This window comes from Elgaria multicarinata, chromosome 2 (genome assembly GCF_023053635.1).
Source record: "Elgaria multicarinata webbii isolate HBS135686 ecotype San Diego chromosome 2, rElgMul1.1.pri, whole genome shotgun sequence".
NCBI lineage: Eukaryota > Metazoa > Chordata > Lepidosauria > Squamata > Anguidae > Elgaria > Elgaria multicarinata.
In genome coordinates, this window is record NC_086172.1 from 31,962,701 (window position 1) to 31,989,966 (window position 27,266).

General features: G+C 42.4%; 2 protein-coding genes across 4 annotated transcripts in view; one reads left to right on the forward strand and one right to left on the reverse strand.

Moving 5' to 3' along the window:
• MYO1B (myosin IB) overlaps window positions 1-12,731 on the reverse strand; it is a 135,614-nt gene extending 122,883 nt beyond the window's left edge. For all 3 annotated transcript variants that reach the window (XM_063116243.1, XM_063116242.1, XM_063116241.1), the window contains exon 1: window positions 12,579-12,731. The gene's annotated coding sequence lies outside the window, so the exon portion shown is untranslated. The remainder of the gene's footprint in view (window positions 1-12,578) is intronic.
• Window positions 1-27,266, forward strand: part of STAT1 (signal transducer and activator of transcription 1) — a 365,052-nt gene that overhangs the window by 215,581 nt on the left and 122,205 nt on the right. The window lies entirely within an intron of this gene.

A 27,266-nucleotide genomic window follows, 5' to 3' on the forward strand; every position in this document is an offset into this window, starting at 1 on the left:
TTTATATACTACCTTCCTACCAAAGTACCCAAGGTAGTTTACAATGGAAAATACTAAAAGAAAAGATAAACATTATGAAGCAGCAGCACTGTTTCAGGCAACTCATAGTCCTTTCTGGAGCTGATGACATGACCCCACCCACCCCTGGCTTGGGTGTCTCCTCTTCACAAAGGATTCTGTTTGATTCCAAGCAGACTTGGGAGAGCTTGAACTGGATCACGGAACTGAAGCTGAGAGGATTAACCTCTTTCCTCATGCCATTTTCCTGGTCCTTAGCTAGACATAAGGTTTATCCCGGGATCATCCCGGGGTCGTCCCTACCTGCTCCCAGGATATCCCATGTGTCATTTACATGAACAGGGATGACCCCGGGACGATCCCGGGATAAACCTTAGGTCTAGCTAAGGCCCTGATCTATATAACTCCCCAAAGTTGCTATTTGCCCCACAGGAGGAAACATGCAGATATTTGTACAGCGCCTGTGTCCTGTCCCCCCGCCTCAGAGGAATATTTACACTGGGGAAATGGTATAAGAGAAAAGGACTAAACACCCTTCCTCCCCAGGTTTACTTCCCTGAATCTGATCCAATATGGAGGGAGGAGGAAGCTGTTTAGAACAAAACAAAGCCCTTCCTTCACTCTTCACCTTTTCCCACTCCAGAATACTTCCTTTGCAATACCTTTTGTCCCTTCACCCAAACCAAGAAAACCAAGGTCTTCAAAGCTGGTTCCTCTATCTAGAGCAAAGGCAGGCAGGAATATGCAGCTTTTCCCAAACTAGGATTCCCAGATGTCATTTGCCCTAGAATTGTCGCCATCTGCAGCCAACGTTGTCCATGACCAGGGATGATGGGAGTTATAGTCCAACAACATCCAGGGATCCTGGGTTGGGAAAAGCTGTTCTTGGGGATCAAAACAAGCAACAATACCACAATTAATGGCATCATGCCATACAAATGAGACTGGACAATTTCCTTTAGAAACAAAAGCACTGTATCTGATGCAAAACTGCAAATCAAATTAAAAGTTTGCTGCTACCATCAGCAGGGCTGGCAATTCTAAATGCCCAACACTTCAGCTAAAGAGTCAGAATGTTTCCTGTCTACTTGGTTAAGCTTAAAACTACTATATGGGCTAATATCAGTGCAGACGAGCAAGCATATATATATGCAGACATATACTGTAGGTAGGTGGGAAAGGATAGTTGGAGTACACTGGATCTTAGTCAGGCAACAAGTTTTCAGACTAAGTAATTGGGCCCAGGTCTAAGGCTTTATAGGTCCAAGTTAAACCCTATTGGGTTGTCCCACATCCCCAAAACTGCTGAGCTTGGTAGCAGCTGCGTCCTGCACAGTTGCATTGGTGTCACTCAGTTTCACTGCAGAAAATGAGGTGCATCAGTCTTGGTTGCTAGTACTTGAGTAATGGCCAGTGGGAACTGAACAGCTAGCCCACCTCCAAGGTCACACAGTGAACATTAACATCTGCATAAGCAAGTCAGGCTGAGACAGTATGGTTTTCAGTTTTGAATTTTTAGGGGCTGTTGTTTTCTTGGATGTAACCAGTGGGTGTATTTTAGTCACATATGTTTTAGCTTTATGGGTAGGGAAACTGTTTTGCGAATGAGGAGTTGTCAATGCAAGAAATTAAACTGAACATCTGCATATGCCAGCCTTACCCACCCAAGTGCCCTCTAGATATAGTGGACTACTATTCCCAACTTTTCCCAGCCACTTGGGATTTGTAGGCCCAACCATTTGAAGGCCACCAGGTTGGGGAAGGCTGGCATTGGAGAAGCCGATGTGCAAAGAGACCCACACAACTGAGAAGCCTGATCACACAGGGTTCCAGCACATATAGAGGTCTAGGCACAGAGACTTTCCCTATACAGACATCTAGGCTCAAAACGTGGAAGGTGCACAATCTTAGGAGGACCCTTTCATGCAGCCAATGCATAGCAAAAAAAAAATGCTTGTGCGACTTGACCATACCAAAACTATACACCAAAGATTATGGAGCTATTCAAAGGAACTGCAAATTCAGCAAGAACCCAAAAACCTAGAATAGTGAACTTCTTTGACTTGAAGTATAAAATTAAACAGCAGAACTATACTTATGCATCCGTAAGTATAACTTTCATTTCCCCACCTAAAATTCTGGAAGCCTACCAACTCTTGAGTTCTTTACGCCTCTCAGCTTTGAGTTATGATAATAAAATGGATGGATAAAAATGACCCAAGAAAGTGTGACACCCAATGGATTGTTCTCCAGTTAAAGAAGTCATCCTGTATGTAGGTTAAATTACAGTTTACTTCTATTCCCATTTGAGTCAAAGCTCTGGCACTACTAGTTCCTGCTATTGAAGAAATATGAAATTAGAGAGCATTCTTTTCCTTCAATGTTCAGAAATGTGATGTCCTCAGAGGACCTTATGAAGAGAACACGCACACCCCAACACTTTCATATGGCTAAGCAAATTCTTTCATACTCTTCCAGCTTTTTGCAAATCTCCACTGCAAAATGTAATGGCTTGATCATATTTCAGATGCCGATTACTTATTTCTGCTGCATGTTTTTCTTATCTCTGAATAAATGAAACATCTGTATTCAGATCCCATCTAATCCTGGACTTAGTCTGAAGTGACCAAAATCTCCTACTATGGATAAATTATGTATTTTCAGATCTTTACAAGCGGTATCGCAGAACTTTAATTGCCCACAGCAAAGATGTTCCATTTTGCTGTCCTGTCATGGGGTCTTATCAAACGTTCACAACAGTTCAAGCTGTATATTTTTGAAAAGCTTAAGCTAGCTTTTAAGCTTAAAAGTGAAGTCAAGATACTAGGACAGGCGAGTCTAGATACTAGGTCTAGATACTAGGACAGGCGAGTCTAGATACTAGGTCTAGATACTAGAACAGGCGAGTCTAGATACTAGGTCTAGATACTAGGACAGGCGAGTCTAGATACTAGGACAGGCGAGTCTAGATACTAGGTCTAGATACTAGGACAGGCGAGTCTAGATACTAGGTCTAGATACTAGGACAGGCGAGTCTAGATACTAGGTCTAGATACTAGGACAGGCGAGTCTAGATACTAGGTCTAGATACTAGGGCAGGCGAGTCTAGATACTAGGTCTAGATACTAGGACAGGCGAGTCTAGATACTAGGTCTAGATACTAGAACAAGCGAGTCTAGATACTAGGTCTAGATACTAGGACAGGCGAGTCTAGATACTAGGACAGGCGAGTCTAGATACTAGGTCTAGATACTAGGACAGGCGAGTCTAGATACTAGGTCTAGATACTAGGACAGGCGAGTCTAGATACTAGGTCTAGATACTAGGACAGGCGAGTCTAGATACTAGGACAGGCGAGTTTATATTTTGATCTGACTGTTACACACACACCTATTGGATAGCACCCTTGAAAACAAACACCACTTTTCCCCTCATCCCAACATCCAGAGCAGTTTTGGAACTGTTTTTCTTTTTCTTTTTTTGTGTGCAGAAACAATGGATGCTTATTCACATATGGTTCTTCAAGTAGTAAGAAGTACATGGCTATCTCTCTCCCTCTCTCTCTCTTGCCATTAAACACATACACACTCACTCATTCCAAAGGCAGTGAAAAGCCAGACAAGATGCTTGAAACCTAGGGCTCATCTACACCAAACAGGATATTCCATTATGAAACTAGTTTGAAAGCGGTATATAAAAGGCAGGAGCCACACTACTGCTTTATAGCGGTATTGAAGTGCCCTGATAACTGTTGGGGCCCATTGACATATACCACTTTCATGCCACTTTCATAGTGTTATATCCTGCTTGGTGTAGCTGTGTCATGGGCCCCAACAGCTGTCAGTGCACTTCATTACCACTATAAGGCAGTAGTGTAGATCCTGCAGTGCACTTCAATGCCGCTATAAAGCAGTAGTGTGGCTCCTGCCTTTTATACACCACTTTCATAGCAGAATATCCTGCTTGGTGTAGATGAGCCCCTAGTCTAGTCAATTTCACCATTGCTTTGACTTGCACAGACACTAGGGCAAGCAGTTAGAAGTGAAGAAATTGGAACAATCAGACTTTTACCATGAAGTTAGGCTCTCCTCCTTCCTCCATTACATTTGTACAGTTGATGGCCCCAGGGAGAGGTTTCATCTCTCTGATGAAGGTAATGTGCCAAGGGTTAAAAGATAGCTTCTCTGCCAAAGGGTGTCTACATGCCAGATTTGCATTCCTTAATGGTGGACATCATGTCCTAGCAGACAAAGGGAAAAACTTTCGACCAATAGAGCATCGAATGTAACCTATGACTCATTGAAATTGTGCACCTTAACTTGAAAAATTGAATGTAACTTAACTTGCTAATCCAGAACTGGCCAATAGAAGGGTTAGAAAGAAACTAACATCCTCTTGTAGTCAGGACCTGTATATACTGTGAGATTTCTTTGTTCTGGGCGCCTCCATCTTGTAGAACCGGAGAGCACCCCCATACTGCAGTATCGGAAATAAATAGATTAAGTGTATTCTCCAGCCTCGTGTGTTTGATTGGTTATTAACGCACTGGGGAAGCGGGCCTTTAAATCCCTGGTTAAGGGACAACACAGTTACCCACCTACCATTGCTAGAAAGATCAGGGCTTGTGCCTTGATAATGGTAAGAAGTCACTCCCATCGTACCAGAGAAATAAAATGTATCCAATTTAACTCAATCTGTGTAATGGAAATCATAATGTAACACAGCACAGGTGCAAGATGTGAAGTAAACAAAAACACAGCTACAATTTGGAGGTGCCTTCTTGCCTACGTAGAATTGTTTTTCTTTGTGCTGAGCATTTCGTTTAAATGAATTTAATACAATTCAAATGCAGAATATTAAGCTCATGCTTCTGGCCTTTCTCTCTCTTGGCAATAACTGTCAACGAAAATATGGATTGTTTACTGCAACGGTGCCTAAAGACTGCTACCTGAGAATGAGGCCTTGAGATGGATGCTAAATTCATGAGCCAGTAGGCGCTAGCTAATTATTGGGAAGGAAGAAGCAAGGGAGACAGAAGTAGGCAAAGAGAATATCAGGGCCTGCTCCAGTTGGACTGTCCCCTCCCACAGAGGGCTAACTGACATCAACTTCCCTGTGGGAAAGAACGTTAGAGGCTGACTTCCATTCCAGGGGAACTGGTTGTGATTTCGAGAAGTGGGAGAGGGTGTCTGTTTTTTCAGCATGTGGTTCTTGCTGTATCTGTTATATTTTATAAATATTGTAAGCCAGTTTGAGGACTCCAGTTGGAAAGTAAGATATAAATATACTAAAATAAATAAATAAATAAATAAATGATTTGCACAAGTACAGCTGATACAAGCAATAGTCAGTGGAAATACAGTAACCCATGGTCCATTGTTGGTTTATTTGAGGGTTGTTTCCTTCTCAAACAAGCCATTGGATGACACAACAAGACACACCTGGATGGGTAATAAGGCAAAGGATACACAGTACACACTGCATCTTAAACAAGCCACCTTGGCTAGTTTAAACCACAGTTATTGTGTGAACCGGGTCAGTGCCTCCAATGCCATTTGTTCAATATGTTGCATTAGGATTCAGAGACATTCCTTTTTTTACAGCTCTATACACTTCATGCATGCTATTGCAGTTTCAGCAAACAGTTCCTAACAAACAGACTACCAACTCTGACAGTAGTCCATGGAGTAGTTTTAATCCTAAAATCACTCAATGAGCCCTGCTGCTGATAACCTCAGATGTTTAAACTCATGAGTCAGACCCACATGGCACAGGACAAAAGTCAATGGCACCAAAGTGTCACGCCATCACTGGACTATGAATACTCAAAGGTAATGTTTAGAAAGGTGATGACTAGAAATAAAATAAATACTTTAGCATGGAAGGAGAAGCTGATTATGTAAGTGAATGGTTAGGGCCAGGCTATCTAAAAGATCACCTTCCTTCTGTACAAACCTGGCTGAAGCCTGCATTCATCATCTGAGGCCATGTGGTGTGTCTCACCTCCTAAAGAGGTGAGGTTAGTGGGTGACAGGACTTCTATGTAGCAGCATCCAGCTGTGGAACTCCCTTCCCAAGGAGGTTAGTTTTGACTCCCTTGGTAATGGCCTTTAGGAGGTTAGTAAAAACTATATTGTTCTGCCAAGCTTTTAGTAGATATGCTGCTCTTTGATTTTAGACAGTTCCTCTGTTTTATTGTCATGTGTGTATTTTGTCAGTTTTATTCCTGGTGGGAGTTTTGGGTGAATAATTGTATGTTATTGGTTTTATGGTTGTATTGTAAATTGCCTTGAGCACTCATCTTATAAAACAAACAAAGTTCGGAGTTACATTTGTTTCTTACCCTTCTTCTGGGTCAGTTTAATCACACAACTCCCCCGTGAGGTAACTTATGTCTTGATGAGGGCAACCCAACAAAAAGCATCAAACATCAGGAAGATTTGGACCTGGACTCTCCAATTCGAAGACCAATGCAGAGCTACTAGTCTACTCACTAATCAATACTTGCGAAAAATACCATCTCTAGTGTTGCTGCTCCAACAGATGGCTTTTATATGGAGTTACCCCTAGGCCAACCTTCCCCAACATGTTGCCCTCCAGATGTATTGGGCAACAAATTCCCAGGCAGCATGGCCAGGCTGGGGAACACTCTTCCAGGCTACCTGTAGTACAGACATATTTCTTTATTCAGCATCATGCCAAGCACAAAACCACTGTATCCTCTAAAGCAGCCTTCCCCAACCTACCCCACTCCAGATGTGAGGGACTACAACTCCCATCAGCCTCAGGCAACATGGTCAGTGGTCAGGTGATGGGAACTGTAGTCAATCTGGAGAGCACCAGGATTCAGAAGGCTGTTCTAATGGCATGCCTATACAGCTGTAGGTTCAGGGGTCAAATGTACTCTACAGGTCCCTTCCAAAGTCATCTTGAGCAACATGGGGGCCACTGCAACATGGCTCCTTCTGCATTACATTGAAAGCCGAAGATCCCATGGGAGGTCTCAATACCAAAACTGCCCCAGTTCCCAAGAGAGGTGATACTGATGTAGCAAGTATCTATGTTGTGGCACCAGCTCCACTGTGTATCTTGGACCTCTTATGTTACCAAGAAGTATGAGGAAAGTAACATGGTGCAATGACTTCTGTACTAAATGCAATAAAATTTACTCCTAAACCTTGCATTCTGCCTTGCCCTGGTGCCTTCCCAATCTTCCATCGTGGTGCAATTTAGAAGGCATAGCTTGACCAGTCACGAGACTTATCAGAACGGGGCATCCCTACCCCACATTATTCTGCATGAGCAGCTGCATTATTTTCAGGGTGAAAAACGAAGAATCCTAAAATTGCCAACAGGCACTCCGTATCACAAGTGGGAGTGGGAGCGTTTCTACACAGAACTGAAGAGAAACATTTCTGACTAAAAGAATGCAAGAAACAACAATGCTCTGCAAATTCCATTGAAATGTTTAAGAACCTCCTTTGCATACTTTGTGCAGAGCAAAAGCATTAAAAATAAATGTCTACCTGTACTCCTTTTTCCAGGAAAATTATTCCAGGTATAATGAAGAAACAACGGGATAGTAGCCCAGTTTTAACAATTAGTGATTAACAAAACAGCCATAGTAACTTACATTTTATCAGATACTAGCTGCCACCACAACAGCAGTCTCTTTTGCCAAAAGACTAAAGCGTAGCACAGAACAGAGGTATGTTATGAAGCCAGTCATGAACACGAACATTATTATTTTATTATTGCATTTATATCCCGCCTTTTTTCCTCCAAGGAGCCCAAGGCGGTGAACATAATCCTCCTCTCCATGTTATCCTCACAACAACAACCCTGTGAGGTAGGTTGGACTGAGAGTCTGTGACTGGCCCAAAGTCATCCAGTGGGTTTCCGTGGCCAAGTGGGGATTTCCCGGCTCCCAGTCTGGTAGCCAAAGTTGGGGAAAAACAGACTATTTTGGAAATTAAGGGCATGTTTAGACAGAAAAAGGTTCTACAACTTACCCATGCTGGCTGGGGAATGCTGGGGAGTTGTAGGACTTATTTCTGTCTAAACACATCTAGGATTGTGCCCTTACTGTGTGAGAATGAAACTACAACTGTGTTACTTCACAGATGTGCCAGACCAACAGGGACTGATTTGGGAAAGATCTCTCCTTTGTTTGGTACAGGGCAGCCTTCCCCAATATGGCACCCTTCAGATGTGTTGGGACTACAACTTCCATCATCCCAGCCAGTATAGCATGGGAGTTTAGTAAAACACACCTGGAGGGTACAAGTTTGGGTAAGACTGGTATAAGGTTTGACAAAGCAATGATTCACACAGGGAAACACTGCCCACCTATTGCCATATTGAACTCACAGGCAACAGGATAGACTACCATATGAAACAATCATGACTCAGCAGGAAAACTGATTGAACTTGCACTTTTATTGGAATCATTCTTAATTTTACATATTTTCAGAGGGAGGTGATCTTAGAATTGTGAAGCTAGAAATAAACTTGATGGGAATCATCTAGCCCAAATTCTGGATCCCAACATTCCTGAAACATTAATTATCTCATTTCAATTGTAATTATAGAAGCAGAAAAAAGGAATATCAGGGTGCGCCATGACAGACCCACTTGAACAATGAGGAATCAACCGCCCAGAGAGCTCCGGCTATTGGGTGGTATAGAAATGTAATAAATAAATAAATAAACATACATGCCCCAATGGCTCAATATTCAAGGATGTTCAAAGGAATGGCAGATTTGGAATGGCTCACTAGTAGGTAATGCAGAAACGTAACATGTAAACTTCATTTCTTGCAAGACAAAGACTGGAAATATAGATATGCAAGGTAATCATGGCTGCTAATTATGAAGGCAGGGGAGATGCAAATCTCTGCAATTTTAGATGCCAAGAAAAATAAGCAATGTCCACCTTCCACATCTTTTTCAGAAGCTCATGAGCTCACTAACATGCTTGGAAATAGAAGATCTAGTAAATAGTATTGGTGGCCAACCGTGTCTTGTTCTATTCACATTTTAAGAAACAAATTTAATTATGACAGATCATCCATTAATTTATGACTGTCATTTTTCAAGTAACTATAATGCACTTTGAGACCTCTGTGGGCATGGTAGCATCCTGTTTGAATATGTGACTCCAGCTAAGGTAGTCTTTCATGGGACATAAGTGAAACCAGGATCCCAGAACAAAAAGTAATCCATAACATTTGGCATGAAGCCACATCCCCATAAGTTCCACACAATAATTATTTGAGAAAGCAAAGGAAACATCATACACATCTTGGTTTATACTGATGTTACCTTTGCTCTGTTCTTTGCAATGATAAAACAGAATTTAGCTCCACTATCCATATAAAATGCTTGCAAAAGAAAGGTGAAGGCATGTTACCCAAAAGAGAAATAAGATCCACTTATTTTAAGTATTGGCCATGGCCCTCTAATTTTTTTAAAAAATTACCTCCTTAAATGTCAGGCTTCAAAATGAGCTTGCAGGTGACAAATGTAACTGAAATGCACATGACAATGACACACTCAAGTTAATCTAAGTGCTTCTAATAATTGTTCGTCTCTTGAATGCCATTTCCATTTAATAGTTTCCTTCACATGATTTAGATATCAAGAGTATCTATACTGTTCAAATATCCTGACAATTCCCATTCATAGTAATTCTTTATAAATACATCTACAATGCATTTTTTCATTCCACTTGCATTTTAATAATGAACGAACACTTGTCACTGTGAATGATTTAAAAGGTAACTTTTCAACCTAGCTGCTTTTAAAAAAGACATTTTAAAAAATCTCTTCAAAATCTATCCCCAGTGTATATTAACAGACTAAGTTTTGAATTGAACTGATGTATGCTTATGTATAATCACTGATCACTAAACGAAATCATGTCGCAGTTACAAAGGCATTATGAGAAAGTTCTAATTTAGAGGATCAAATGTGCATCCTACGTGACTTCCTACCTCTGGTCAATTGTGCAAAGGACTTCAGTCCATGAAATTTCATCCAGCCATCAGGGACCAAAGGGCGCCAATGTGGATGTCCTAATGCAGCCTTGCCCAGCCTGGTGCCCCCCCCCCGGAGTTTTGGACTACAACTCCCAGGATTCCTTACCATGCTGGCTGGAGCTGATGGGAGCTGAAGTCCAAAAAATCTAGAGAACACCCACTGGAAGCTGACATAGCTCATGTTTAGATGTGGCAAATTTGCTTTTAAATAACCATTCACTCAATAGCAAGTAAGGTGACTAGATAGGGAAGCTTTCATGAAGTTGGCGCTGACGGGTTCTCCCCCAGCCCAGGCACCAGTGTGCTTGTTGCAACTGAGTTGTTACCCCTGGCATTTTAAAACATTTACAGGTGAGTGGGCAGGTGGGCCAGTAACTTCTATAGACTTACTTGCATGCCTACTTATAAGCATTTCAACTCTAGTATACGAGGAGGTGAAAGACCCCTTGGAAAGTGATCCCAGAATCCCAGAATGCACACACAGAGAGAAAGAGAGAATAATTGATGAAGTCCCTTATCTTCTTGTGATTTTCTCACTCAGGAACACCATTACAAGTATGGGCCTGGGGCACCCATCTCTCATGTAACAAATGGGAGTCAACTCTTGACAATGGATTATGCAAGGAAGTTCACTTTCAAGGGTAATTTCACTCTTTTTCTTAAAAAAAGGCATTGTGAGTAGAGGGAGAGAGGCAGTGAGAAATAAGAATTGCTCCTTTCTTATTTGCTTTCTTAATGACAGAAGCTTGAACAGCTGCAAAAGATGCAGAATAACAGGTGAAGTTTTTGCCTCCACTGTACCAGGAAAGGCTTCACTTCTTGAATTCTGTCTCTTGTTCAGCTGCTTAAAGCACAGAGCCTCTGTCCATTAAAAAAAGGTGACAATCACAGTAAAAACAATACAGAAAGGCAGAGTGCAATATCAGGCAGTAGTAGCAGCAGCTTGACTCTATACATTGCTATATTGCAGCTCTGCTACTAAGCAGGGAACTTGTTGCAACTGAATCTCTGGATTCTTAAACAAAAAAAAGGGGGGGACTCCAACAAGGCACAGATGTCCAGAGTTGGGACAAAAGGTCCCCAAAGACAAAGAGCTGCCTGCACAACCTAGTGGCTTCAGGGCTCAACAGATTGAAATCTACAGCCCTAGAATCTGGTTTCAATCCCTCTCCAAGCGCCACACACACAAAAAGGGGAGAACACACACACACACACACACACACACACACACACAAACGCAGAGTGCTTGAGACTAAACAAAGACCGGGAAGGAGGAGGGGGGTGGAGAGAGGAAGGAAGACACTAGAGAACCAAATTCGCAAGGAAAACCCTCACATCCAACTTCAAACAATTTACAACTCTCCTCTCAGAAAAAGTGTGTGTCCTAGCAACACGTTCCCAAGAGTTAGTTTTAAAATCGAAGTCAGGAGGAAAAACAATAAGAGACAGAGGAAGGAAGGGAAAGGTTAAATCTAGATGTATAATTACTTAGTAGAATTGTGTTGCTGCCTCATTCCCAGCTGCCTTGCCCCAAAGAAGCATAAATCAAAATTACAGTCCAGCTCGCCACAAAAAAAACCCACACTATTGTGTGGTCCCCTCACAACCCCCTGCTCCTTCACCCATCTCTGTTGCACAGCCCCAATTAGCCTTCCTATCCTAAGCTGGCCCCTTGTGCAATAATGCTTCAAACCTCTGTTCCCAGATCCCACCACATCACACCGGCACCCCTTCTCTGCTACCCTCCTCCCCCCTTCCATTCAATTGATCCCATCACCGCCTCCTAATCCCCCTTTAGCCCCCCCAACCCTCATTCCTTTCCCTACCTCTAAACCTTCTCTATGAGACCCACGACGTATCCTTTTATGCTCTTTCATCTATCTGCAGCCACCTATCGATACCTACTCCCCCCACCCCGAAAAACACCCTCACAGTAGCTCTGCCAAGCACCACCCTTCCTACCTAACTAGGAGTCCTCTTAGCTGCCCCTAACCCTTCCCTTCCCAGTATCCCTCTTCCATTCTCTCAAAAGATGTTCTCTTTTACGCGAGAAATCCATCATCCATGCTATCTCCCATCGCAAGCCGTCCGTCCGTCCATCCATCTTTCTTCTTCTTCTTCTTTGGCAGCCCCTTCAAATGCCCCTGACCCAGCAACACTAGCCTCCACACGCACAGCGTTCCAGAGCCCCCTTCCCACCAAATCTTCATTCCCCGTCCGTTTGCACCCAGAAACCCTCCAGCCCAGCCTGCCTCGCGTACCCGCAACAACCAACCCCCCGGCGCCCTCGCTCCAAATCCTTTCTCTCACACACTCTTTCTCAGGCGCACAGTCCCGCCTTTTGCAAGCGGGAAAGCAGCAGCCCTGCAGCCAGGGCACCTGGAGCTTCGGCGCGCGCCGGGATCCTTCGGTGGGTGGGTGGGCGGGAAAGCGCGAGACCCTCGGAGCCCCCCGCCGCCCAAAATGCGCCTCCGCAGAGGGGCGCGCACTTAAAGCGGGACAGCGCGGCTCTCTCCATACCTTTCTCTTCCAAGGCGGTCTTCCCCGCAGCCCGCCTCGGTCCAGGCGCCTCCCGACCCTGATAAACGCGAGGGAGCCGCTCCAGGCGGCGCCAAGCTCCCAACAGACACGCTCAGAGGAGAAGCAGGCTGGAGGTCGTCCGGCTCCTTCCTCCGCGACGAAACCCGCTCTCGGGCTGCTGCAAGGGCAGCCGCTCCCCTCCGCGCCTCACTCGGGGCGGGGGCAGGGGCCTCGCAGCAAGGCGTGGCCGGGCTCGGGGAGGGGCGGCGACGCCTTCAACCCACACCTCGGCGACTGCAGCAAAGGGCCTCCCCGGCGCGCCGGGGCCGAGCGTCTCCCAGCGGCGGCTCGCTCGCTCGCTCGCACAGGCGGTACTTGCGGGCAGAGGGCAATTTGATTTTCCCTCCGTCTGCGGGAGGACGGGGGTGGAGGGGAGGAAGGGCAATGTCTTACGTTCATGAATGGAGGAAGGGGGAGCGGTAGACCCTGGACGGACCCGGGAAACACCGGCCTCTATGACTAGGAGTCCTCTCTCCCATACAGTATAGTCCTGGGGCTTACTCCCAGGTAAGTGGGCATGGGATTGATCCTTTAATCTTCGATGTTGTGGGCTAGTCTGTAGTTGTTCAGTAGTGAGAGAAATGCACTCTGCACCCGCTCAGGGACACGCTCATTTATTCAGCCTTCATTCATTCTAGGGCAGAGCCCAGGGTTGGTAGGTGTCCTCTGATTTAAAAGTATTCTCTGTTTGAAGAGATGTCCTGTCCAATTCTGGGTTAAAGATCAAGAACCACAAGAAATGTTGCCCATCATTACCTGAATAACAGACTGAGCAAAGCACACAAGTCACCTGGTCAGTCTTCAGCACTATGGTGAGATGTATTTATTTATTTATTTATTTATTACATTTCTATACCGCCCAATTAAACCACCCTAGCTGCTATTTGCCCCAGGAGGGAAGTTACTATTGCTACAATGGTGTTAGCTGTTGGCCTGCCATGTGGATTCCATGTCAATTTCTGTGCCTGTTTAGTATTTTTACTTGTGTACAAAGCCCTAAACAACTTGGGACCAGGATACCTGAGAGAGCGCCTTCTCCCTTACCTGCTCCTGGTGGTTCCACATAGACCCATCATCCGATTGGAATCCACCAGGGGAAGAGCCTTCAGCGTGGTGACGCCCCTCCTGTGGAATTCCCTGCCTCTGGAGGTCAGGCAGGCGCCAACTTTGTACTCCTTTCGGTGCCTCCTGAAAACATCTTTATTCCAAGAAGACTTTCCTTAATATGCAGCCTTGAATCTCTGTTTTTGCTTCTTTCAAAATTTGTTTTAACTGTTTGTCTGTTTTTATTTTCATTTTATCTTGTACACCGCTCCAAAAATTTTCAATGGGTAGCGGTATATAAATATTCTAAATAAATAAATAATAAATAAATAAATAAATTAGACCTATTCCATCATTATTACTGCCGTTATTTATATGCTGCCTTTCAGGATACAAATTCCACCAATGCAGCTGACAAGTTACATAATAAAATCACAATAAACAATATTAACGTATAAAATAATAAATTGCAGATAAATTATCAGGATCCTTCTCTCAGAGCAGTTAGTGGGAGATAGCCCAGGGGATGGGAGAGTCTGTCTGGAGCAGGTGTCTGGTATCAACCTTATCTACCTACCTACCTCTCCCCCCATCTCTTGGAATCCTTCCCACAGGGCATTTGATGGCTTCGTTTGCTCCAAATGACAGCTCATATAGATGCAACGGATCAGCTTTGGCTGATACATCAGCTGCACCCCTTCCTAGAGTTGGAAGACCTGAAGACGGTACTGCACGCACTGATTACTTCGAGGCTCGACTTCTGCAATGCACTCTACATAGGGCTACCTTTGTGCCTAGTCCAGAAACGTCAATTAGTGCAAAATATGGCAGCCAGGTTGGTTACCGGTACATCTAGGGATGACCATATTACACCAGCTTTAAAATCATTACACTGGCTGCCGATTAGTTTCCGGGTGAAGTATAAAGTGTTGGTTATTACCTTTAAAGCCCTACATGGTTTGGGTCCAGGTTACCTGCGGGATCGCCTTCTCCCATACAATCCACCCCGCACACTCAGGTCCCCTGGGAAGAATTTACTTCAGGCAGCAAAAACTAGATTAACAACTGTTACCCAAAGGACCTTCTTTTCTGCCGTTCCCAGACTGTGGAATAGCCTGGCAGGAGAGATCCACCAACTCAACAATCTTTCAGAATATAAAAAAGTAATAAAGACTGATCTCTTCCAGCAGGCCTACCCAGTCGAATTTTAAGATGTCTGGCTGTTATTTTAATAATGTATTAGTTTTATATGTTTTAATCAGTTTTATGTATTTTATAATATTTTTGTATTCTATGTTGTTCCCCACCTCGATCCAGAGGGAGAGGCAGGTAAGAAAGAAAGAAAGAAAGAAAGAAAGAAAGAAAGAAAGAATTATTATTATCATTATCATTATCATTATTATATGAAGTTGTAGCAAGTAATTATTTCTGCCTGATATGCAGCTGTTCAAGGCACAAAACTTCTGGTTCCTGCAATCGTATGCACACCTCACCAGGACCTGCAGGACGGTAGACACAGCTATTTGCATTTATTTCAATGGGCTTAGGTGTGCCTAGCTCTGCATAAGATTCAGTTGTAAGTCTCAGTGAACTCTACAGGACATGCCTGAACTTCTGAGTAAATGTGATTAGGAAAGACTTGTGCTGCAATCCTACAAAAGCATGGAACTATTATGGGGCTGGAGAAGGAAACAAGTGAGGTGTATGTGACTGTATTCACTCCCAGATTTTAAAGAAGCCATAACCTGTAATTGCAGAATCATAAATACGTATCGGTTTGTTCATCTCATCGTTTAAATACCATCACTTCTTAGCAAGTCTTGCATGGGTGAAGTATCCATCTGATTGGAATGCTCAAGGAATGTGGTGTTACATTTCAGAGCATGTCTCTACCCCCCATCTTCACTTCTGCAATACAAATTATCTGCTTAGTTGTGATTTAGATTTGCATTGGTGATTTAACTCTCTAGCAGGGTGCTATTTAATGGGCAGAGCAATCCTAAGTGCAAAAAAACACAAGAAGGCACAATCTATTCAAGTTACCCATGCAAAGCTACATCCAAAATCTGCCAGCTTTGGAGGAGAAGGACAACCACCACAGTGATGTGGTAGGAGGTTATAGTGGGGAGCTGCTGAGAGGCAGGCATAGAGAGGAGACCAGAAGAACAAGCAAGAGAGGCAAGTAGGATATACACACTGGCTGAGAGTAAAGTAGGAAGCCATTGCCAAAACAGGTAGCCAAATGGCAACCATCCACGTGCAGCTGCCAGTTATACCAAACCTCATTGTCAAGGGCAGCAGATGGAGGGAACCCATGCAGAAAAGATAACCCTTTCAGCAGTAGGACCATCCATTTCATTAAGTGGAAGCCAGTAGCACCTACTCGGTTTGGATCTATGTCCTCCCACAGACCTGCTTACAAGGGCCAACTGGGTGTACTTGCTCCCTACATCTGCTACAATTTGGGACCATGTCAGCAGAAACCAACCCAGTAGCCAGGCCAGCCACATGTTGCATATACCCTACCCAGTGCCTGTTTACCCTACCCAGTGCCTGTTTGCATTCTCTTCCCCTCCTTATTGTTCTACTATGATTTTATTAGAATGTAAGCCTATGCGGCAGGGTCTTGCTATTTACTGTTTTGGTCTGTACAGCACCATGTACATTGATGGTGCTATATAAATAAATTAATAATAATAATAATAATAATAATAATAATAATAATAATAATAATAATAATATCAAGGAGATGTGGGGTCAGATCAGCCCACCCTAACATGGACTGTGCCCACTGCATGCAGGAGGGTCTCACCTGCGCACATGCAGCTCCAGGCCTCACCTTTGGGAGGCCCAGAGGTCCCCTTCCAAATACATGCAGAATCCCTACATGGGCAGTGGAGACAGCACATACCACAGGGTCACAAGCAGAAGTCGAGAGACGACGACGGCGTCCTTGTCCTGTCACATTCTTGTCCATTCATTATGCTTCCAGAGAACTGAAATGGTGTGTGGTCAGGGAAGCTCAAGCCTGAAACTAAATGCAAGGTATACCCAATTGTGCCTCCAATTCCACACCTACCTTGTGGTTCCTATTCCACAGGACTGTCATCTAAGACCCCCTCTCCTTTGCCTTACTTTCTTGCACTCTCCTTATTGGAGTCGCCGATAAGGTACTGTTACTCTCAAGCAGGTACTGTTTGCCCCATCAGTGACATCCATGTGCACCTCCAGCCAGCAAATGAATTGCACTCTAAACAGGACATAAGGCGGCATGTGCCCCTAATCTTGAGCAAATTAACCCCAAACTGAGCAAAATCAAAAGAATCTGTAGAGAGCAGTGACTGATGTGTTTTTAAATTGGAAGAGCCACATGTAATACATACCGAATCCTACCGCTAAACACAATCCTCTTTCAACTCTGTCCCCACTCTGCACCGTTTCTTTCACCCACCTTCCTTGTCATGTCAGTTTAACTCAAGGATAAACCATTACTTTGAGCTGGAAGATTTCACATCTACAGCAAAGTGCTTTGGAAATTATTTAGATTTAAATAACACTGACAGCTGTACTAGTCCATACCAGGGGTGGAATTCAAAAATATTATAGTAATAATGTAATGACTTTATTAGCATCAACTCACAAAACCATGAGCGAGCTTTTAGCTCCCCAGTATTATTTATTTATTTATTTATTTATTTATTGCATTTCTATACCTCCCAATAGCTGAAGCTCTCTGGGCGGTTCACAAAAATTAAAACCAAAGTATAAAACAACAGTATAAAAACATGGTATAAAATACGATATAAAAACACAACCAGGATAAAAACTGCAGCAGTGCAGAAATACAAATTTAAAATACAGATTTAAAACAGCAACGTTAAAATTAATTTATAGACTGTTAAAATACTGAGAAAAAATTAAAAAAAAGTCTACACCTGGCATCTAAAAGAATATAGTGTGTGCCAGGCAAACCTCCTTCGGGAGCTCATTCCACAGCCAGGGTGCCACAGCAGAGAAGGCCCTCCTCCTGGTAGCCACCTGTCTCACTTTCTTTGGCAGGGGCTCACGGAGAAGGACCCCTGAAGATGACCTTAGCGTGCGGGCAAGAACTTTTCTTCAGAACATAAGAAGAACCCTGTTAGATCTGATCAATGGTCCATCTACTGCAGCATTCCATTCCCCATCTCACAGTGGCCGTCCGCTTCCAGCAGGGCACAAAGGCAACAGTTCTCACCTGCTCTCCAGGAAAAGCAATTCACAACCACACTGTCCCTGAAACTGGAGGTTCATGACTAATATCCATTTATAGATCCATTAGTCTGTAGGCAAATATTCAGTAAAAACAAAAGGAGGGGAGAGGGGGAAATGCTTTGTTTCTGGGCATGATTGGTAGGCCCGAAGTCAACCGTTTGTGATAGCCTTGAGATTCAATACAAGAAGTGCTTTGCAAACTTAATTAGGTTTGATCAAGCTAGCTGCAAGCAGATTTCTGAAACTAGTGGAACAGAAAAGCATAGATCTTCTGTTTTTGAAAGACAAACAAGAGTGCAATCCTATACATGTTTAGACAGAGGAAAGTCCTACAACACCCATGTCTAAACATGCATAAGATTGCACCCTAAAACACAAATGTCCTGTTTCTGTCATGCTTCCAAGCTAGGCTTCAGTCCTAAGCACACTTATTTAGGAATAAGCCTCATGGACCTCAACCAGGAGGGGGGGCGGTGTCGTTAGGCCTGGGCCCTTGGATCTTCAGCCCTGATTTCATCAGAGCCTTGAGTGGCCATTGATGCCAAGAGAAGAGTTTTGTTTTGTTTGATTCGCTTAATTGCCATGCAGGGGATGGTTTGCAAGGGAAGGAGGGGTTAACTCTCTCCTACCCAGATGTTGCAATATACACAGACCCATCTCACCCTGCATGGTAATTAAGCTTAGGGGGGGGGGGGGCTTTTCCTATTGTTTTTTGATGATCTAGGGCAGGGTGCAAATTAAAATAAATTCTTAAATTATTTAGATAATTTGGATGAGAAACTAATTGGCTGTTTTTTGCCTTCTGTGAAATTTAAATCCTCATAATTATTTCAAAATTTGCATATATAGATATAAATTAGGATATGCTGAAGTGCCTAGCACTATCGCTGGACCTCAGTCAGATTTTCCTCTGAATAAATATACATCGGATCAGGCCACATGTATGTTCAGTATTACAGCCTTTGTAAGGTGATTCCAGACAGAGATTTTGTCTCTGGCATAATTAACAAGAGTACTTGAAACCTGCAAGCAACAACTAAATTGCCAGTTCTAGTCCAAACATGATCAACATGGGTGGCCTTGTCCAGTGACTGTAATGGGACTTCCAAATAAAGACGCGTACAATCAGGCTGCACAACTAACACCTACAAAAAGTTTGGAATTGTGTTTCTTTTAAAGAGGTTTTAAAACAACATTCATTTGTTTTCCCTGAATTAACTTTACAGGCAAAGCAGGGAAATCTGAGAGCACATTTTTTGTGGGGGAAAATAAGGTTAGCTGTATTTTGACAGATGGGAGCATACGCCCTTTACAAGATTTGCTATTGGAGAAGACAGTTTAAGGTTGCAGTATTTATGCACCTGGGAGAAAGCAGTGGAACTTACTCCTCAGTAAAGGTGCATAGGACTGCGCTGCATAAGGATTAGGAAAATCCAAGAGTTGTCAGCAAAATATGCTTATATATTTCATGGACTCATGGAACTATGCGTAAGTGAAAGAAAGAAAAGATAATAAGTCAGCACGAGATTTTTATTTACATTCACTTTCTCTTAAAGGAATGGGATATTTTGGGTGCACAGGAATTAGTCCAGAGCTAACTGAATTATGTTAAGCGCAGATCAAGATGATTTTTTTATCATTAAACCCTTAGGTCAGGGGTGTAGAATCACAGTCCTGGGACCAAATCTGCCCCCCCTGGGGCCCCAGTCTGCCCCCCTGGGGATTCCAGATAGACGTGCCCCCTTCCCCTGGCTCCAACCCCTTTCCTCCAGCCATGGATCACGTGATGGCTTCCTGGCTATTGCACCGTTATCTCCCCCATTCTAAAAAGTTGAATGTTTCTCCTAAGGCTTGGTTACTGGCAGTAAGAGCTTTATGCTAAAACACTGTCATGCCCCTTTTGAAAGGTTCCTCCTCACAGGAAGAGCTGGAAGACCAGGGACCCTCTGCCATCAGCAATGCCCAAGAACTGCCGGTAGACGAGAAGCCCAAGCACTCAGGGGTGACTACCATGAGGGTATCCCTTGTGGAGGTAGAGAAACCCCCAAGCTGTCAGGAAAGATGCCACTTAAAAATACATGAACTCAGAAGGAGTGCCAGACAGAACCAGAGTCGTCCTTGTTGAAAAGGTCTACTTGCATATAGGGGGCTTGCTCACAAGGGGGAATCTTCTCAGCTGCAGTCACTAACAGCTCAACAGCTGAGGCCTGGGTAGGGCTCAGCCAGCCTCTGCAGTGTATGGCCGAGAGAGTTGCAGGAAACAACATTGACCAGATAGTCTTGAATCAAGCTCCGCTTGCATTCAGACTACTGCCTTAATTGATTCCTGGTGTGAGTAATGCTAGACTGAACACTGACTATCCTTCTGCTTGCTCTTTGCCTGTTGAGTTGTCTTGGAACCTGTTTGCCTGTTACCTGGACTGTTGAGACCTTGCCTTTTGCCTGATTGCTGACCATCTTGGAACTCTTGGACCCTTGAACCTCCAACTGCTGGGCTCAGACTCTGGCAACATGACAAACATGCTGGTATTTTGGTCCCATCCCTTTTGCCTTTGGCTCCTCCCACCGCTGGAATGTGGCCCCCAAAAGCTTCTTCGAAATGGAATTTGGCCCTTGGGCTGAGAGGTTCAACACCCATGTCTTAGATCCTGTTCACACAAGACCAGCCCAGACATTCCATATATATGCATGGCTGTTATCACAATACACTGTACTTTCTGCATCAGCTACCAGATGTGTCCACATGTGTATACACAAGTTTGTATACACAGACTCAACTCATTTTCAAGGAGGCAAGGAAAGATGCAGTGCAATATCTGTCTTATTTATTTGCTTATGTTCCTCTTTTACTCCAAAGAGCCCAGTGTGATAGATAGATAGATAGATAGATAGATAGATAGATAGATAGATAGATAGATAGATAGATAGATGATTGTGCTCCCCCACACCCTTCATCCAACAAGGGAGAGGGCCTTTTAAGTGGTGCCCCCCCAATTATGGAATGATCTCCCCAATGAGGCTCGCCTGGCACCAACATTGTTATCTTTTCGTCACCAGGACAAGTCCTTTCTCTTCTCCCAGGCAGTTAACAACATATGCTGAATTTTTAACTAACCCCAGAATAGTTGTTTTAAATGGATATTGTTGCTTTTATACTTTCGTTGGTTAAAATTTTTGTAAATTTTGTTTTTAATGCTCACTGTTTTTAACCTTTGTAAACCGCCGACAGAGCTTTGGCTATGGGGCGGTATAAAATGTAATAAATAAATATAAATAAACAACCAAGCTCCCCACTGAAACTCTAAAATATGTTAGGCTGAGTGACTGGCCCAAGATCATGCAGTAAGCATTACACCTAAGGGAGGATTTGAACTTGGGTCTCCCAGTCTTAGTCTTTATCAGCAATTTGCCTTGAAGGATGAAACTTGATTCAGCATTCCAAGTTCAAACATCAACTGAAGCCCTGCACCTTTTCACTGGAATGCAATATTTTCCTTGAGCATTGAGACATAATAATGAAACTTAGTAAGTACATTGTAATAAGATATACAAGGTGAAGCCTCTTAATCATTGTGTCCCTAGTTTCTGTTTTGGTTTGAGGTTTTGTTTTGTTTTTTGTTTACAGGGATTTTTAATTTGAAATAAAGTTTAAAATACTTGAAAAAGAAAGTTAAACTAAATATGTTTAGATTTTTTTATGATTAGTTGTATTATTCTGTTCTATTTGTTTTATGTGTCTTAACTTATCCTTGTTTTACTGCTTTGCTCTAGTTACTTTTTATGTACTAATATGTGGTTAAGTCTCTGGACTCAATAAACCCTTTTAGGAAGTGTGGTGTAGTAGCTAGAGTGATAGACTAGGAGTCGGGAGATCCGATTTCTAGTTTCTACTACGTCATGGAAGTTCACTGGGTGACTCAGGGCCAGTCACAGACTCTCAGCTCAACCTACCTCACAGGGTTGTTGTTTTGAGGATAACATGGAGAGGAGGTGGAGTAGTTTTAGAATGCGGTAAAACTGCACAAAAGCTGTGAAGTCACCAAACGATCGGTGATTGGGGGGAAATGGGATGGGGCACGGTGAACGTGGTGTGGCCATCTGGGCAACTCTTGAGGTCCAGGTTTTGCCACGAGGCTCAAGCATAACACCTCTCGGGCTCAGTGGTTACTCAGTTAATTTCCTTCAGCTGTGAGGAAAAGATTCTCTGCGAATTCTCTTTCATAATTTGTAGATTCCAAAACTGAGCTATGGGCACTGAGAAGAACTTGGAGACTAAGCCCTGGTGAGCTCTGGCTCCAGTTATGCCTTGTTTTCAAGTTGCCTTGACCAAGATGAAGAGTGGTTATTTTCAAGGCTGTAATACACTGTAATAAATGGAAAGAAAGAATAATTCTAATCTTCAAAACCACAAGCTCCAATCCTAGCAACTGCTTGGCCTATGTGTAGCAGAGATCTTTATTCATCCTTTTGGACTGCCTCTCCAAGTATATTTACTTTTTTTTAAAAAGTTGATTTGTATAAGGAGAGTGATAATGTTCTTTTTTCTGCAATGTAGTTTTTTTTTTTAGTTTTTCATTCTTCAAAGGGACTCTTCATGGAACTAGACTGGTTCGCCTAGTGATTCGGCATGTTCCACCTCTGTATCAAGCATGTATTTACCATATTGAGAGACAATTCACACAGTCACTGGTATCTTTTTCTGATGTTTTCCAAACGGTGCTGTAAACAGAACACTTCAGGAGTTAGCAGGTGTATTTGATTGGCTCACTGAAACTGGAAGCCACCATGAAAATCCTTTTAAGCACTTTGATCATGACCACTAAAGGCCACATTGATGGGCTTTGAGGTATTGTAATGTGGTGTACCAACAGAAGGAATAAAAGGAGAGAGAGAATTAGGAATGCTACCAAAACATGAAATTAGGCCATTCATTTTTAGAATCTATTACGTTCATAATGCTCATAAGTGTACTGAACGTGGATGGCTAGTTAACACATTTTACTATATTTGTTATTTAAACGAGAGTTGATTATGAACACCTGAATGGTTTACATGACAAAATCATTTAAACGCCACCACTTCTGCACATGTCTTTATGTTGGTTGGTTTAACCCTTTCTGGGGGAAATGTAAACATCCAATTTGCAATGCTCATGATTGTGGCATGATGTCACTTAATCTTTTAGTTACTGTTATCCAAACCAGTCAGTATAAAAACATTCATTTGAAAACTGAAGAAACAACCACATAGGTTGGTATCTTTCTGTTGTTCAACGCTTCTTCATCCCTCATGGATTCTTTTTTCTGTATTCAGCTACACAGTCAGAACCATTCCTCTCTTGTTTTGGACAGAAATGGGTTTGTCTTATTTGGTAAGTACAAGCATATTTTAGGCATGGGGTGGTGGTGGATGGCATTATGGGGGATACTGGGAAGGGGGTCTGAGGAGGTCAGGAGGGGAGTGGTGCAGCCTGGGCTGGCTGATAGGTGAGAAGATCTGGGCTTTGGCAGATGGAAGTCCATCTTCTGCGACTCCTGCTTGCACTTCCCGGCCACTCAACCAGCTCCATACAGCCTGTAGAGTAAACAGCAGGGTGTGTAAAAATGGTCAGAGGGGACATAACATGGTGGCGCATGATGTCATGATAAATAGCATGTATATGCATAGCATGATACCATGCTATAATTCCCAGGGTGTACTGTGTTGACATGTGTGTGCTGTAATTTACATATACATGAGATCTTGGAATAATGGAGAACTTTCATCTGAGACTGGATGGAGGGATTTGTATCTCGACAAGCAAGTCATGATTTCTGTTGGGGTGAATTTGCCCATCATTAGAGAAAAATAAGCTTTGTTCCGTGTAATAAAAAGTAAAGCTTGTATTACTCCTCAATGGGGTACATTCATTTAAAACTGAATAAGATTACTAAAATGACTCTAAGTTCAAGTTCTGACTTTCAAATTAAATCATCATGGATACCAAAAATCATTTTGCCCCTTGCTTAAATACAAAACCATTCAACTCCCCAGATTGAACTACTCCAAAGTAGAAGACAATCTGAAGAACAAATAGGTCTAGATGACCGAATTAACATATGCTGCGGTAGGCTCTTCTAAATCCATTTGAAGTGGTGAAAAAAATCATTTCTGACCCCCAACAGTGGCAGTAATTCAATCAAATCAAGTGCAAAGATTCTGAGTGGCAGTGTTTAATAAATCCCATTTATGCAGTATTTCCCCCCCGATATGGAGTTACTCCTACGCCATAGTGTCATTTGGAAAGCTTATGTCAGTACTTTCTACATAGGGTTCCCTTCCTTTCAGGTCCACATGCTGCCTGTCTTCACTCTAACTCTGAAGTTTAAGGATCCATGGAATGATCAACTATTCAAATGTTTCAGGAAGAACCAAGTCCATGGAATCATTCGATTACAAGAACATGCAGCATAAACATCAGCCCTTCTGTTAATATCTATTATTACTTGAAGGAAAATTTCCTTTACTGTGAAGTCCCTTTCTCATAAGGCAGCCTTAAAATGATGTGCGAACTTACCTCTTCTTAAACCACAGCTATAACAATGGAAGCCAGATTGAAGTTAACTTGATTTTTGTTTTCTCTACATCACAGTTGTCAACAAGTCAGAGTAAGGCAAGAAGAAAGTGGTCTTCAGTTGTGTCCTCATTATAATTATTGTTGGCAAAGCTGTGCTAGAAACAAAATAATAGTGGTTGCCTCTTTTTTATTTTTCATATAGGCATTATGAGTGCTACCAGCTGAGACTTTTTACAGTGCAATTGCCCTGCCTTATTCACAGAATTTTGTGGGGGATCCTGACAATGGCATCCTCCACTCATTATTGTTCTGTGTTGTCCTGCTGCTTCTTCTGTCTTTTTTCTTCCCATTAAGGGGGAAAAGACAGAATAGCTGCACAATGCCTTCTGGCTGTTAGCACTAGGACTCCTCCATCTGGAAGCTTCAAGTACGATTCCGAAATGACAATCTTGTCAAGTTTTTAGTACCTTGTAAATGAGCATTGTATTTCAAACCAATAAAGTGCTAAACTTTTAAGGAAGAATTTCAAAACTTTTTCTCTTTCTTAAATTCAGCAACCCTGGTATTATTCCTAGAACAACTTAATGAGGGTGGGGGAAATCCTATGGAGTCCCGTATTCCAGCACTTGTACTAGATTGTTCCATACTGAACTGTTAGCCAGCTTCTTCTGATCTAGTTTTTTTGTTTGTTTGTTTGTTTTTTTGGACATTTGATCTTGTATAGTTTCTGAACTTCTTTTCAGAGATCAATCTTCTTACTGAAAGGGGTTCCGAAGACTTCATAAGTGTCATCATGTCATTAAGAGTGAAATCTAATGTTTATTTTGCTCTTTGTTTCTTTTAAAATGTACTTTTAATGTGTTTTTATTCCGTTTTATTCTATTTTATTTTGGCCGCCACTCTGAAATTTTGAATGGAGAGCAGTATATAAATATTGTAAGTAAATAAATAAATGTTAGTGGAATCCCTCAGAAACGTTGCTTTCATTAAAAGAATTTCAGCCATGATGGTTATATTACTATGAAAAACTATAGTCTAATTCTGTATGCATCTTGTATTGTAAAATTATGGTTTTAAAAATGTACACGTCATAGAATGTGATTCAGCACTGGAAGCCAGCTTTTGAGAAAAGAAAAATGTATACATGTATTCTAAGGGATTAAAAAAATTGGCTTATGGTTCAGTCTGTAGCATCCACACATACGAATACTTTTAGTTAGCCTTTTTTATTTTTGCAATGCGTTAAAAATAATCTGGGTCTATATTAAAAATCAAGTGGAAACATAGATAATTTGGTTTTGTTGTTGTTGTTTTGTCCTTCACCAAATTGCTTGTTTCATATATATTTGGGGGATATAAGCAGACGACATCCCCTTGATTAACCATGGAAGATTGTCAATTAAGAAGGAAGGATGCTGCTGATGGATACCTATGAATCGTGATTATTGAACTCCATCAGAATACTATCATTACAGTAAAAATACCCCATGAAATTTTGGTGTCTGATCAGAAAAAACAAATGATTCTCCCCTGCCACATAATTATCTGTCTGTCCATATAAAATGATCATTTTCAGCCCTTTAGTGGTACTCCAAATTCTGCTGACTGAGGCCCAATCAACAACAACAACAACAACAATTTATAGCAGTCAATAGACCGTTCCAACTTGACCCAATCATGGTAGGGCCAGCTCTGATCATGCTGGTGTCAAAAGCTTTCTATCCTCTGACGACACTAATTTCGTCACGAATTTATTTTAATTCATCTAAAAAAATGTATATCCTGCCTTTTCTCATCAAGTGAACTTACAAGGTGGCTTACAAAACATAACCTCAGGAGAACATAGCAATTGCCAAATATGCAACATATAATAAAAGCCACAAACGAAACAGCGTTAAAATAATCACCTGAGAAATATTAACCAAATGCCTTCCCAGGCCTGCCTGATCTCACCTGGCAAAGCATTTCACAGGATTGGGGGCATGACTGAAAATGCCCTGCTCTTTGTAGTTTCCCTGCATACCTCCTATGATTGAGGGATCTGGAGCAGAGCATTTTTGCAGAATCAGATGGAAAATGTGTAGTTGAATAATGCATCATAGGAATTAAAAACATTGGCCAAGGTGTTTAACCAATTGAAGTACCAACTCCATCCTTTAATGCCATCATTTTCCTCCTCACCGAAAAAACCTCTTAATACTGCCATTTTTGTGCATTGTTTACATATTAGTTAAAGTAGACTACTCCAATTTAAGTCGTCTTAAAGGCTCAGCTCTATAAGGCTCAGTTACCAACTGAGTATCAACACAAAAACACTTAGAATTTCATACAAAACTACCACGCAGATGCAATGTCATAGCATCATAGAATAGCAGAGTTGGAAGGGGCCTACAAGGCCATCGAGTCCAACCCCCTGTCATATGTTGCAAATGATGTGTTGCAACATAATTTGTTGCAATACATCAAACACCATTCAAATGCAGCAGATTAATAAAACTGTGCTGGAAACTGATACGAATGGCAGCTACAACGTTGTCTTGTCATTCCAAATTGTCATGAGGCACAGATGGGGTGGAAATGGGAGAGAATAAGATGGGATGGGATTAGAATGAAAGGAATTCAACCACAGTCTCTACATGCGTTCAAGCCATCATAGAATACATTGACCAAAAAAATATAAGCTTATGTTAGAATTAACATTGAGGATAGTGGAATGGATCTACTCCAATTGGGTGCTACTCTGTGCCATTGCAGGTAATAATAACTTTAGGCTTGGG